We start from the raw sequence: 13222 nt of genomic DNA, 5'->3' as shown, positions 1-13222 counted from the left end.
GGTGGAGTATATAATGGAGAGGGCCCTCTTGGTGCATGTATTGGCAGGGTTGTAAAGGTCCTGTGCTTGGTTGCAAAAATTATGTCATGTCTGGCACTGACTCTGGCAGCTGATATAGGAGACAGTAATGACAGTTTTGAGGGTGAGAACTTGATTTGCACTGATCTCAAACTGGACTTGGGTGTGCCTCTGATGTCCCATACATGCCCCAATGATGGTGTCCCCCAACCTTTTGTATCCATCACCATTTCTGTATGTCTTGTATATCTGCACTTGTTTCCTAACCTACCCTACCAACCTGACCCTGAAATTCTTAAGCCCATTCCCCAAATTTACTCTAGCCATAGAAAAATACAGGAAATGCACTCCTGTCCCACAAAAAAAATATACACCCCATGCATAGTTTTCCATTTCACCCATGTGTCTTCTTGACACACTTGATTTGGTTCAATCAGCTATACAGTATTATTCTGTTGTTGTCCCTGGTGTGATGACTCTTCAAAGTCATGAAATTCTTGTTAGAATTCTACATTTATATTCTAAGGAACTGGATAGCTATGGAACTCTCCCACCACCTTCCTGCAAGTTATTTTATTCTTTCCCCTCTGTCCTGCCCTTTGCTTTCCCCCATTTTAACCACTGTCCTATCAACCCCTTTTTCATATGTTTAATCTAGTTAAAAAATAGAATCACACATGTCCAGAAATGGCCCATGGAAAAGCCTTCACTTTTTGTCTTCAAGGTTTGCATTGAGGTTGGCATAGCTCGCCAATGCTGAGTAACAGTGAATGCCATTTAATTTCCTATGCCAAAATCAGAATATTTTAATTTTAGATGCAGTAGTCTGGTGACATTTGTGCATATGTGCTTAAATTTGCTGCTCTATGGGAATATAGAGTATAGGCTGACCAAAGGGTTTACTGTGAAGTTACATTCTTAGTTTGTTGGATACAATGAACTAGAAGTTCCTATGTGGCATGTTGAGATTATGCCCATTTGTAAATTGATGTTTTTGCATAGTATTATGAGTTTGATTATGACTTTAGGTCAAATTATTATTTCATGACATTTTATATTCCTCTCGTATAGTTAACTGCAAATGTCTGTGTTTGTCTCTATTTGCAATATTTCATTAACATACCATTTGACTAATGCAGCAAGGTGTCATCTGGGCTACAACACATGTTCCTATATTAGGTTTGCCTGTAGGCAAGCTGTTTGTTTACATTCTGTGCTCATGCTTGCAAGCAACTTTCTATGGCCATGAAGGCTATTGCTAGCCATGAACAGGTGCTTGCAAACATGTAGGTGTGAGGAGCAGCATGCATATTTGATTAGTGCTGCTGCTAGTCTCGCTAACACTCTTAAATCATGTAGGATTAGCACAAAGCCTACACGACTGTTAATGAATCCCATGACATATCCTTGTAGAACACAACTTTAGTAAACTTGGCATTAATGTATTCTCATTCACCCCAGGGGAGACAATTGCATTCAATTTCCACTGCCAATGCAATTCGTTCAATTCAAGTAAATTCTTTAAGTCAACCCCACTCACCCATTAGGGAATTATTCACCTTTCCAAAATAAAAATTCTGAATTTCCTAAAGATTTTACAATATAAAGAATGTTTAAATAAGCCATTACTATCATTGCTCACCTTAATAGAATGACAATGTTCTTCCTTTAATGTGTGCTCCATCTTACCTTCGTAAAACACAGCACAAGAATCACAGAGCACTACATAAACCACCACTTTGGGTCTACAATTAAATCTGTTAGGGCAATAAAATACTTTCCCCAACATGTCCAGCCTTCCAACAATCTTCTTCAAAGCTATATTTACAATAATTCCACATTCCATATTTCATCATTCTCTCAGACAATTGACGGATGTTGGGCTTAGATTCTAATATATTCTTAATGGTCCTATCCCATTTAAACATGAATCCAGTATGATGAGTTATATTTTTCATGGGCCCCATTATTACAATCCACAATTGCATGTCACTTCCTAATATTTTTAAACCTATGGGACAGATTAGTATATGGTAAAACCATTTTTCTATAACAGTTGGTCCCAGAACCTGGACCCTCAACCTTCCTGTTGGTAATATTAACCCCAATATAATGAGTTTAAATCTAACTTTTCTCTCTGCCAGGACTTCGCTAAATATAGTACCAACTAAAGGAACAGGGTACCCTCAATCTTTAAACAATTCCCTTAAAATGACCATCTCCTTCCCAAACATATTATCGCATGATGTCCTTCCTGAAACCAAAATTGCTTACTCTTTCACAATTCCTACCACCTGATTAAAAGAGTGGCAACTAGCAAAATCCAAACAAGAGTTGGAAAAGGTAGGTTTATGGTAAATCGCTGACTCAATCCTTCCTAACTCACAATTTTTGTGGATTGTAACATCCATATAACGTAACAATTTAAGGCTATCATTCCACAAAAAAAAGATATAATCCAGGAATCTCAAATATTTTTGGATCTTATAAAAAAATGGGAACCAAAAACATAATTGTTCTCCCATGTATACATTACAGTATTAGCAAAAACTGGCGTGCAAATAACACCCATTGTGACACCACTATTTTGCCTAAAAAATTCCCCATCACACAGAATAGAATTATTTTCTAAAATGATGGTCATAAAATAAAAAATCATCCTTAATTTCACATCATCCAAGAAATCTTTAATCACACATTGAAACCATCCATACCTAAATCATGTGGTATGGAAGAAAACAAGTCTTTTACATCAACAGTCACAAAAATAAAATTTTCCATGAAAGCAATATTCCTGATTACATCTGAAAAATGCCAATAATCCCTCAAAATATGAGGGTGTTTTTGCAAAAATATTTAGGCTTGTTGTCAACATAGGTAGCCAGCAATTCTGTTTTGGACTGAAAAGAAGACACCTTCAGTATTCCAAGTATGACTGGGATTATAGGACTATGAGAAAACAAAAAAACAAAACGTTTCAAGTCCAGCCAATTTTCCAGGACCAGATCATTTAAATAGGTATCAATCCTGGAGTATGCTAGATTTAGCTTGTTCCTGGAAAAAATGTAATCCCTAGAGAAGTCCATTAAAATTTCCATCATTTTTCTGGAGTACATATTATATATAGTCCATTAAATCCATCTCCCCTCCCTTACCAGGCTTCATATCCCAGCACAGTGGGGCATCATCATGGTGAGGGAAACAATTCCTGTTCCTGAACCCTCTGTCTCCAGGGCTGCCACAAAACATATCTGCAGGGCCATTATACATGGGACAGGCAAATACCAATGTGGCCATAGCAGAGATGATTGGTGTAGTATATGGTCTGCATGATTATTTGTGAGAGATCATGGCCCATTTATGTAGCATGCACAAAAGCCAACATAAGGAGTCTGTATGTTGCAGATATCCTTATGTGGCCAACCATTGTGGTTATCACTATTCTTGTGTTCATCCCTTCTCTACTTCTGGTGGGGAAGCCCACCATGGGAGGGCAAATGCATGATCTAGGTCCCATAGTGCCACATCCTCAACCTCCACACCTCTAAACAGTGTTGAAGGCACTGTGAGATGCCGTGGATGCAGACACAGCTGTGGTACTGTTGCTGAAATGCTATTCACCTTCAAGGAGCATTCCATCTTTTGTTTGTATGTGGTTGTGTTATGGATCATGCCTGTGATATTTACTGGAGAGGACAATCCCATGGATGGAGCCATAGATGGTTGGTGCACATATCTCCTGAGTGTGCCTTCAACCTGTTCATGAGACCATCAGCATAATGCAGCATCTTTTGCTGCAGGTGTATCCATGCATACTCAGAAACACCCACCAGCACCACATACCTCTCTCCAGGTACTCCACATCAAAGACACCATTCCCTCCCTGACTAGTCTTTCTGCAAAATCAGTAGACCAAAAGACACACCTAACGCAGTAGACCACCAAATTCAAACAAACATACACACACACATACACACACGCACACACGCACACACACACACACACACACACACACACACACACACACACACACACACACACACACACACACACACACACACACACACACAGACACACACACATAAACATTGCTCATTTTTGATAACAAAAATAGCTATGTTTGAATTTTTTTATCAGTTTATTATGCTTTTTATACCATGCATGTTTTTTCGTATTGTATCTAGGCCACCCTATTGTAATTTTATCATGCTTTTTGTTCTTTTTGCATTATCACTTTAGAGTTTTTCAATTTCTGTTATGTCTGTGTACTGGAGTTTTTCTCCTCAGGTCTCCACTGAAAATGGGTCAAGTAGGCTCAGATGAACCAACCCAGTTAACAAATGTCAAATAAATAAATAAATAAATAAATAACTAAATAAATCTGTCACCATTCCTCCTCCCATCATGTGCATATGGGAACCCAACACTGTCTCTTAGCTCATGCCATGGTATACTGTTCCCACCTCTGATTTGCATTGTCATCCTGTGTGGCCGAATCCATAACAGGCTTCTCAACATGGTCCTCCTCCATCACTGACCATGGGACATCCTCTTACTGAATATCTAACCCCTGCTGTATTGGTTTCTATATCAACATGCTGTGTGATGTTAACTAACACAAACTCCAGCAGGCGTCTTAGTGGTGTTTGTGATGCTGTATAATGTTACAAACACAGCAAATATTTTACTGCCTATCTCTAGATCACACTGTAATGCACCAACAGAAACTTGTAGGCAGTGGAAGGAGGCCTTCATCAATCTAAATACACATTTAGTGATGTTTCTGGTCTGTGCCAAGGCAGTGTTGTATGCATTTTTTGACATGGTCTGTCGATTTCTTATAGGTGACAATAGCCATGGCTCCATAGCAGACCAACATTAATAATAATAAGATGACCGTGTTGGAAATCACCCCATGCAAATCAGGAATATAAATCAGGCAAGTGACATTTTGGTGGTCAAGGAATAAATTCATCTAACAGAAAAAAATGTACATCTGATGCAAAACTAGCTGACTGCACATACAAACTTTTTTCTGTGCAATATTGCAGAAGAATGAGTGTTTTTTTCTCCACTGCTATATTATCTTGGAATTGGTATATTTAATTAGCAGGGAGTATGGAAGTGCCTTCATTCAAAAATAAATAGTATTTTTTTGTATTTTTTATTATTATTTGTATTTCAAGCAGTTTTGCTTGATGTTTTAATGTTTAATTTCTTGAATATTAGACTAAATGTCATATGCTCATTAGATATATGCCAGCTGTGGGAATTGTGGACACTACCTGAGCGGCACAAAGACATGTTTTATATTATACCCTGTACATTGCAAACCACCTAGCAGTTGACAGAGTGGAACCCCTTGCTGCTGATGCACCATCTATCACTTTCCACAGGTGAGGCTTTGATGGGGATATGGATTTAGTCAGTGTCTGTGGCAGATGCCTGGAATACACTCACTGTACCCCCCACCCACTGCTCACTGAAAGGTCTCTGTACATTCTACCAATATTAAAGAAGTTACACATTCCTTGTTATCTGCTGGGATGGGTACTCCATGCTTCCCATGAGCCTACATATGTGGGTGAATATTCCTGAAGCCCAGTTTATGTGGCTTCATAGGATTTGCTCCTCTGATGAGTTGTTTGCTTCACACGAACAAGAGTTGGTCCCCAAGTTTTGTAATAGATGGTACAAATACTAGGATGTTATCTACTCAAGGGATAAGGTCAGGAGATTAGATAGAACTGAGTTGTTACAAAATAAAGCAAAAAAAGCGGTGTCAGGTACTTCACTTAGATTATTTACCAATTATGGTAGTAATACACAATTTTTGATTGATTTAATACAGAAACATTGGGGGATCTTACTTAATGATGATACTTTAAGGGATTTCATACCCTCCAAATGTCTTTTTTCTTATAGGAGGGGTAGGACACTAGGTGGCTGGTTTAATCATTGTAAGAAATCTAGAGGGAGTAATATTGGGGCACAACAGACTACTTTAGACTGGCATCTTTTGATAGGGTACCAGCCCTGCAGCCATTGTAGTTTTTGTAAATATGTTTGCAATACCAAACAATTTACTTCTCACAACACATCAGGTGTATTTGATATATATGTTTATGGAAATTGTGAGACGGACTGGATCATTTATCTAGTCTTCTGTACATACCTTGCTTTTTATGTGGGGCAAGCCTCTCGCCCACTTAAAGTACACATTTCTGAGCATCTTAGTGATGTCAAATGTGTTTGTCATTCCAATGCTCTTTATAAACATACTATTAATCTACAATGTATGTACTGTACCTGTGTACTATGTATGTATTCTACCTACGTTCCAAAGTTCAGCCATACACCACAAATCTATTACTTACCTTTATTTTTAAAATTAATATCTTTTTGATTGTTCTCTCCACTGTAACTGTTTGTGCCGCATACCACTGTAAAAACATGTCTCTTGTAATTTGTGTGTATACTGATCATGTCTAAATAACTAAATGTGTCTGTAATTTTTCTTTGTGGAGCTTTTCTCCCCGGGCCTCTGCTGAAAAAGGGCCTTTTCGGCTCAGTCAGACACCCCCGGTTAACAAATGTAAAATAAATAAATAAATTAAGCATCCTCCAGTTTCCTCCCACATCCCAAAGACATGCAGTAGGTGGATTGGATACTCTAAATTGGCCCTAGTTGTGAGTGTGTGCATGTGTGTGCCTTCTGTGGAAGGTTGGACGCTGGGCTGGCAACTCAACACCGTAAAACTCCACTGCCAATCATGAGCGGACAGATGATCCACTGTGGCGACCGCTAACCGGGAAAAGCTGAAAGAAGAAGAAGAAGATTAAGCATCCTCCAGCTAGGTTTAGTTTTGTTGTTATAGATAGAAACATGTCTAATAATAAAGACAAATCAGGTTGCCATAATATATTGGGCAAAAAAAGACAAGAAATGGATTATTCAGTTAGGAGCACTTTTTTCTCCTGCCCTTAATGAATATTTTTAATTAACCAATTATGTGTGTGGATTACTGGTATATAAGAAGGGGGGTGGGGGCATGTGTGATTGTTGCACTGAAGAAGGTGTTATTGCTGAAACTGGTATGCTGTATTTGCTCTCATCTTGGCTATTTATTTATTATTTGTTTACCAGGTAAGTCCGACTTGGAACAAACCAATTTGCAGCGGAGGCCCAGGGAGAAATGCTCTAGACGCATATATTTGTAATGTGGAAGGAAACCGGAGTACCTGGAGAAAGCCCACATGAATGCAGAGAGGACATACAGACTCTGCACATAATGCACCCCAGCTGAGAATTAAACTGGAGAACCTCTTGTTGTGAGGTGACAACGTTAACCACTGCACCATTTATTGTGCTTTGAAATAAAGATTTTTAATGATGACCATTTGTGCTTCTTTTAACACACCTCAACCAGCTTGTGCAGGGCGCCTCTGTCCACTAAGTCAAGGACCACCAGTTTCTGTGCCATGGAGTGGATGAAATGTTTAACATGGAAGGATAACTCAGGAGTGCTGCAAGAAATTGGGCACAATGTTGTAGCTACTGGCTGCACAAAGAGCCTACTGCATATACATTTCTGTCAAAGCAGTGGCTACCCCTATCTTGTTTCAGTGGTCTCAGTCTGGGAATGTCAGGATACTACTGTGAACAATGATATTGTCAGTGACATCTCATCTTGCTAAATTTAAACATTTCTGAACTGTGCCACCATATGGCTTACCTTCCTTTGGATTTGTCATGACCCTCATTTTAATAATGCTGCTCATTTCCATCTCAGTAGATACTCATTTACAGACTTTGTTGCCCACAGTATTTAAAGGTTTAATGTGGTTGTTCCATGTCACTGAATTGGCTATGTCATGCACTTGGCTGCTTCTTGTACTATTTTACCAACTGCAATATGCTACTTGCTTCTGAATCCCAGGGTGTGAATTCTGAGCAAGTTAATTATTACATATGCAATTCAGTGGGTAAATGATTAGTTAAGCAACAGTATGTGACAAAGCAGGGTGGATACATTACCCGTTGATTACAAAATTAATGGTGGCGCTCGCTAAGGCTAATCACACACCCTCAGTGGGCCCCAACAATGTCCCAGGATGCCTACTAAATAGCTGGAAACGTGACCTATAATGACCACTTGAGTCACTTGTCAACTATAGCTATCAAATGGCTTTGTACCACAAGAATGGAGGACTACAATGATTATCCTACTTCACAAGGGTGGACCATCAACTGAAACTGAAGACCAATTAGTCTTACTAGTTTAATATGCAAAGCCAATTGAATGAATTATCATGGAAATGATCAACAAAGGTATAAGCAACCTTTAGACACTGGACTCAATCCAGTCTGGTTTTGGCAAGGGAATATCATGCCCTACTAAACCTAGTGGACTTCATTGAGAGGGTCACGAAGGCAATGGATGAGGTGAAAACATTTCATATCACCTACCAAGACCTGGATAAGGCATTCAGTACAGTACCCTGCTCAGGTATAGTTGAGAAACTCACTGAACTGGGCATAAACTCCTACAAAACTCACTGGATTGCCAGCTGGCACATGGACAGGACCCGATAAGACTTAGGAAGTCAGGATTGGTGATACCATCTCCAGTAAGAAACCAGTCACTAGCAGAGTACTTCAGGGCTTTGTGCTGGGACAGCTCCTATTTGTCATCTACTTTTCAAAGTTAAAGGCTAATGTCAAGGGCCTTTGGCTGACCAAGTTCACAGATTATTGCAAATTAGAATGTATCATAGATTGCCCACATGACACAAACATCTTACAAGAGGGTCTAGTACAGGCAAATGACTGATATCAAAATCACATACTAAAACTCAATGCCAAGAAATGCATTATAGTTCCTTTTGGGAAAACTTCCACCCAGGCTAATTCCTTCAGCGATGACACCCCTAAGAGTTGACCAGTAGTCAGGGATCCTTGAACATATCTAGAGAGTAAACTGGCGTTTGACCAACATGTGGCCAAAGTAGTAAGAAAAGCATTCTATGTCACCCAACTTATACATAAAGTCATGGCATCTAGGCTCAAGGAAGTCATAGTTCCATTTTATTCAGCCATTATCAGACTCATCACTGAGTACAATGCCCACTTTGGCAAGTACCTGACCAAACATATGCAACAGTTGGAATGCCCACAGAGGTTCCTTCCCAGGAGAATCTGGGGTATAAATGCATTGTCTTATATGGATTGTCTTAAAGTCCTATCTCTATACTCTGTCTTCTGCAGGTTGCTGAGAGGCAATCTACGTCTGCATACAAGGCATCCTCAGATCCTGCTCAGATGGACTCTTTGCACATCTGCAAAATGAACAGCATCAGAACCACTTATTTCAAGGACTGAAAATTTGCTTGTGACATGAAACTCTGGAAAATATCCTATGTTACACCCATACATAAAGGTGGGACCTCCACTGAACTTGATAACTACAGACCCATTGCTTTACTCACCCCCCTGACCAAAATCCTAGAAAAATGCATCCATACCCAGATGCTAAACTATCTCCTAGACAGCAACATCCTGTCACCTACTCAGCATGGTTTCAGACCTGCCCATAGTACCACTACAGCCCTCCTCTGCTTCACAGACACAGTAAACCGTCTCAAAAATGAAGGCCTACAAGTGTCAACTCTTTTTTTTTGGATATGTCCAAAGCATTTGACACAGTCTCACACCAAATCCGGCTAAACAAACTAAACCAATATCATCTATCAAATTCCATTCTTATCTGGTTCCAAAGCTACTTAACTGACAGGTACTAAGCTGTGAAATGGGAAAATTATCTCTCTCCTCAACTGCCCATAACTATAGGAGTCCCACAGGGTTCTATCTTAGGACCACTACTATTCACAGTCTTCACAAATGACCTCCATACCTCCACACAGCATGCATCTATAATCCAGTATGCAGATGACACTACCTTAATCTGTGCTGCACAAAACATTCCCACCCTCCTGCAAACAACTCAACTAGCATTCTCTGACGTTGAACACTACCTTACCAAAGCCCAACTTATCCTCAATCCAAAGAAAACTCAGCTTATGATTATAACCAGTTCTAACAAAAACACTAACAGTCAATTCACTATCTACTCCACTAATGCTACTCCAATTGCTCCAATGGCACAGGCTAAGCTATTGGGAATAACCATAGACTCCCACCTAAAATTTGATAGTCATCTCAACTTAACTATTAAAAAAGTACATGCCAAACTGGGGTTGCTCTACCGTATCAAACCATTTCTTACCAACAACACAAGATCAACCATTGCTCACTCCCAACTTCTATCCACCCTACTCTATGCATCTCCCATTCTGACTAATCTCAACAAAACTGAACTAAGCAAAATGGAAGCCTGCTATAACAGAATTGCACGCTTTGCTGCAAATTGCTCATATAGAACTCATCACTGTACTGCTTTGAGACAGCTCCACTGGCTTGAACTGCCCAACCTCCTAACCTATAATCAGCTCTGCCTCTGTCATTCTATCTATTACCTCCCCAATAAGTGTTCTGCCCTCAAAAAACTAGTACAACATCATTCAGCCAAAAGGCCTCCTAGATCATCAAGCAAACTACTACTAGAAGTCACCAACAGCTACAATAGCTTTGGAGATGCACTATATAGTAGTTCAGTGGCTAGAAAATGGAACTCTGTCCCTACAAGCATTCAAAACACATCATCCAAAGCCTCCTTTAAAGACCTCATCAGGCAACATCTCAAGGAAAGTTGGTAGTGCCATGATTGCTCCCCAGGCTAGTGAAAGCGGATAACACATACATACAAAATCTAGAGCATTTGATAATAGTTTTCAATCTTACTCAAACATACTGGCTAATCTACAATGTATGTACTGTACCTGTGTACTATATATATATATATATATATATATATATATATATATATATATATATATTCTACTTATGTTCCAAATTTCAGCTGTACACCACAAATCTATAAATTACCTTTATTTTTAAAATTAATATTTTTTGTTTGTTCTCTCCACTGTAAATGTTATGTGCTGCATACCACTGTAAAAACATGTCTCCTGTAATTTGTGTGTATACTGATCATGTCTAAATAACTAAATGTGTCTGTAATTTTTCTTTGTGGAGCTTTTCTCCCCGGGCCTCTGCTGAAAAAGGGCCTTTTCGGCTCAGACACCCCCGGTTAACAAATGTAAAATAAATAAATAAAAATAAATAAGACATGTTGGTGGCACAAATATGTGTCTCAGAGGATCATCATGCTTTGGAAAAGGCTCCAAATCCATGTGAAGCAGAGTCCATCCCTAAACCTATTTAAGTATAACCTTGACCGACTAATGGATGGAAAATCGGAAAGTCACCATGATTTTGGCCTACATGTCTCTAATAGACAGAGGCAGACAATGCCCAAAGTAACATACTCCCCACCCATAAACTCTAGAATAATCCTAAGTAACATACCCCTCCTAATAAATGCCATGATGCATAGGGACACAACTGAGTTGGATTACATGGCTAAGCTTATAAAGACCCTAGTAATCATTGGCTTAGTATATAACTATGCACCTATGAACTATGAAGCTATAAATTGAAAACATAAAGTATTTGACACCCAAGACTACACATTCTCAAATTACAAAACTTATTAAGTAAGGATTTGAAATAAAGCCCCCTGCATGAGTGCTGTGAGGGGCTATGTCCACCATAGAGAGCAGATGCCAAAAATTATTATTAGAATTGTGCTATTCCAAATCTTATGTTTCAGATTCTGATATCACATATGGGTGATAACTTATTTAGTTAGAACTGCATTCTACAAATTTAATTCTGTATTTAAAGTGTTATATGTTAAAGATGTTTAAAATAACTAAGCCTATGATAATCCCAGACACATAAAAGCTAGTGCTGTACTGAATTTCTCCTAGCCTAAATGACAGCATGTTTATGGAACTTTAATTGCTTTACCTGCAGACTGTTCTAAAGTTTAAAGCTGGTGGGGGTGTGATAAGAATGGCACCAGCAATGCTGCATGGAGAGATTATCCTTGACTCTCTGTTGTGGCAAATCTATAGCTCTCTTAGTTGTAAGAAATATAGTACTTCCTGACCCTGACTTTTACTTTTAATTAGCTGTGTTAATTCATTTATGATGAACTCAAGAAAAGTAAAGCCATGAAGTAACAAAGATCTAAATGAGGGATTCATTTCCAGGAATACTGTATCCCTTCTGTGTACACAACGTTGTGATCTGGTGCAATTATTTTGAGTTCTTAGGGAACACTGAGAAAACAAATGAAACATTTATTAGCCACACTGGGGCAGTTGTCATACATTAACTACAGGGGATATAAAGAGGTGTGAAATCTGGAGCTATCCTTATCTGACCTCTTCATGTGATGATGGCTGACAAGTATAGACTGCGTACTCAAGAGATGGGATGGAGATAACTGGACAGAAGGTCATCTTAAGACCACATGAGAAAAATAGCTGAAAGAGATAATAGAAAGGTAGTTGCAGATGGAGTAAGAGGGCCCATAAGCTCAGTATGGTGGTGAATTAAATCAACAGTTGAAATGGGAAATGTATAAGAAAATTACAGTGGGTGTGGAAACTAGAAAAAAGCCTAGCAAGAACTGGACTCAGCATGAGGGGTCTGTAAGTAAAGGCATAACGCAATGAGATGACTAGAAATAGACCAACAAGCATAGAAGAGAGTAACTAATTGTGCAGACTGTGGATAAGAGAAAAAGCAGGGTGGAAAGGCAACAAACAAATCAGCAAGACTTCTGGGTGCTACAGGGAGAATGTGCTAGGAGAATGTGATATATGAAAGATGAAAGAAATAAGATAGGAAGTCCAAATCTGAAAGGAGAGGAGAAATATAGGAGAAAATGTACATAATTCAAGGAGATACAGCAAGTCCTGCATGAGTTTTATATAGAGGTGTCTATATCTAAGATTGTATCCCATCTAGATGGTGCAGATGAGAAGAGAGTGGCAAAGTGGTTGGAATGGCTGTGCACTAGATTTGTTGGGTAAAGAAACACTGGATGGGACCATTGAGCTGCAGCTGATCTAAATGCCAATTCAGGGAATGAAAGATAACATGGCCTTCCCACTGAGTTTTCTAACCTGAGCATGGTTACTTTGGATGGCACTTTACTGCACATCTATAATA

The sequence above is a fragment of the Protopterus annectens genome, chromosome 11.part0 (genome assembly GCF_019279795.1).
Source record: "Protopterus annectens isolate FY-2018-M chromosome 11.part0, PAN1.0, whole genome shotgun sequence".
In the NCBI taxonomy this organism is placed as follows: domain Eukaryota; kingdom Metazoa; phylum Chordata; order Ceratodontiformes; family Protopteridae; genus Protopterus; species Protopterus annectens.
This window is presented reverse-complemented; position numbering follows the sequence as displayed.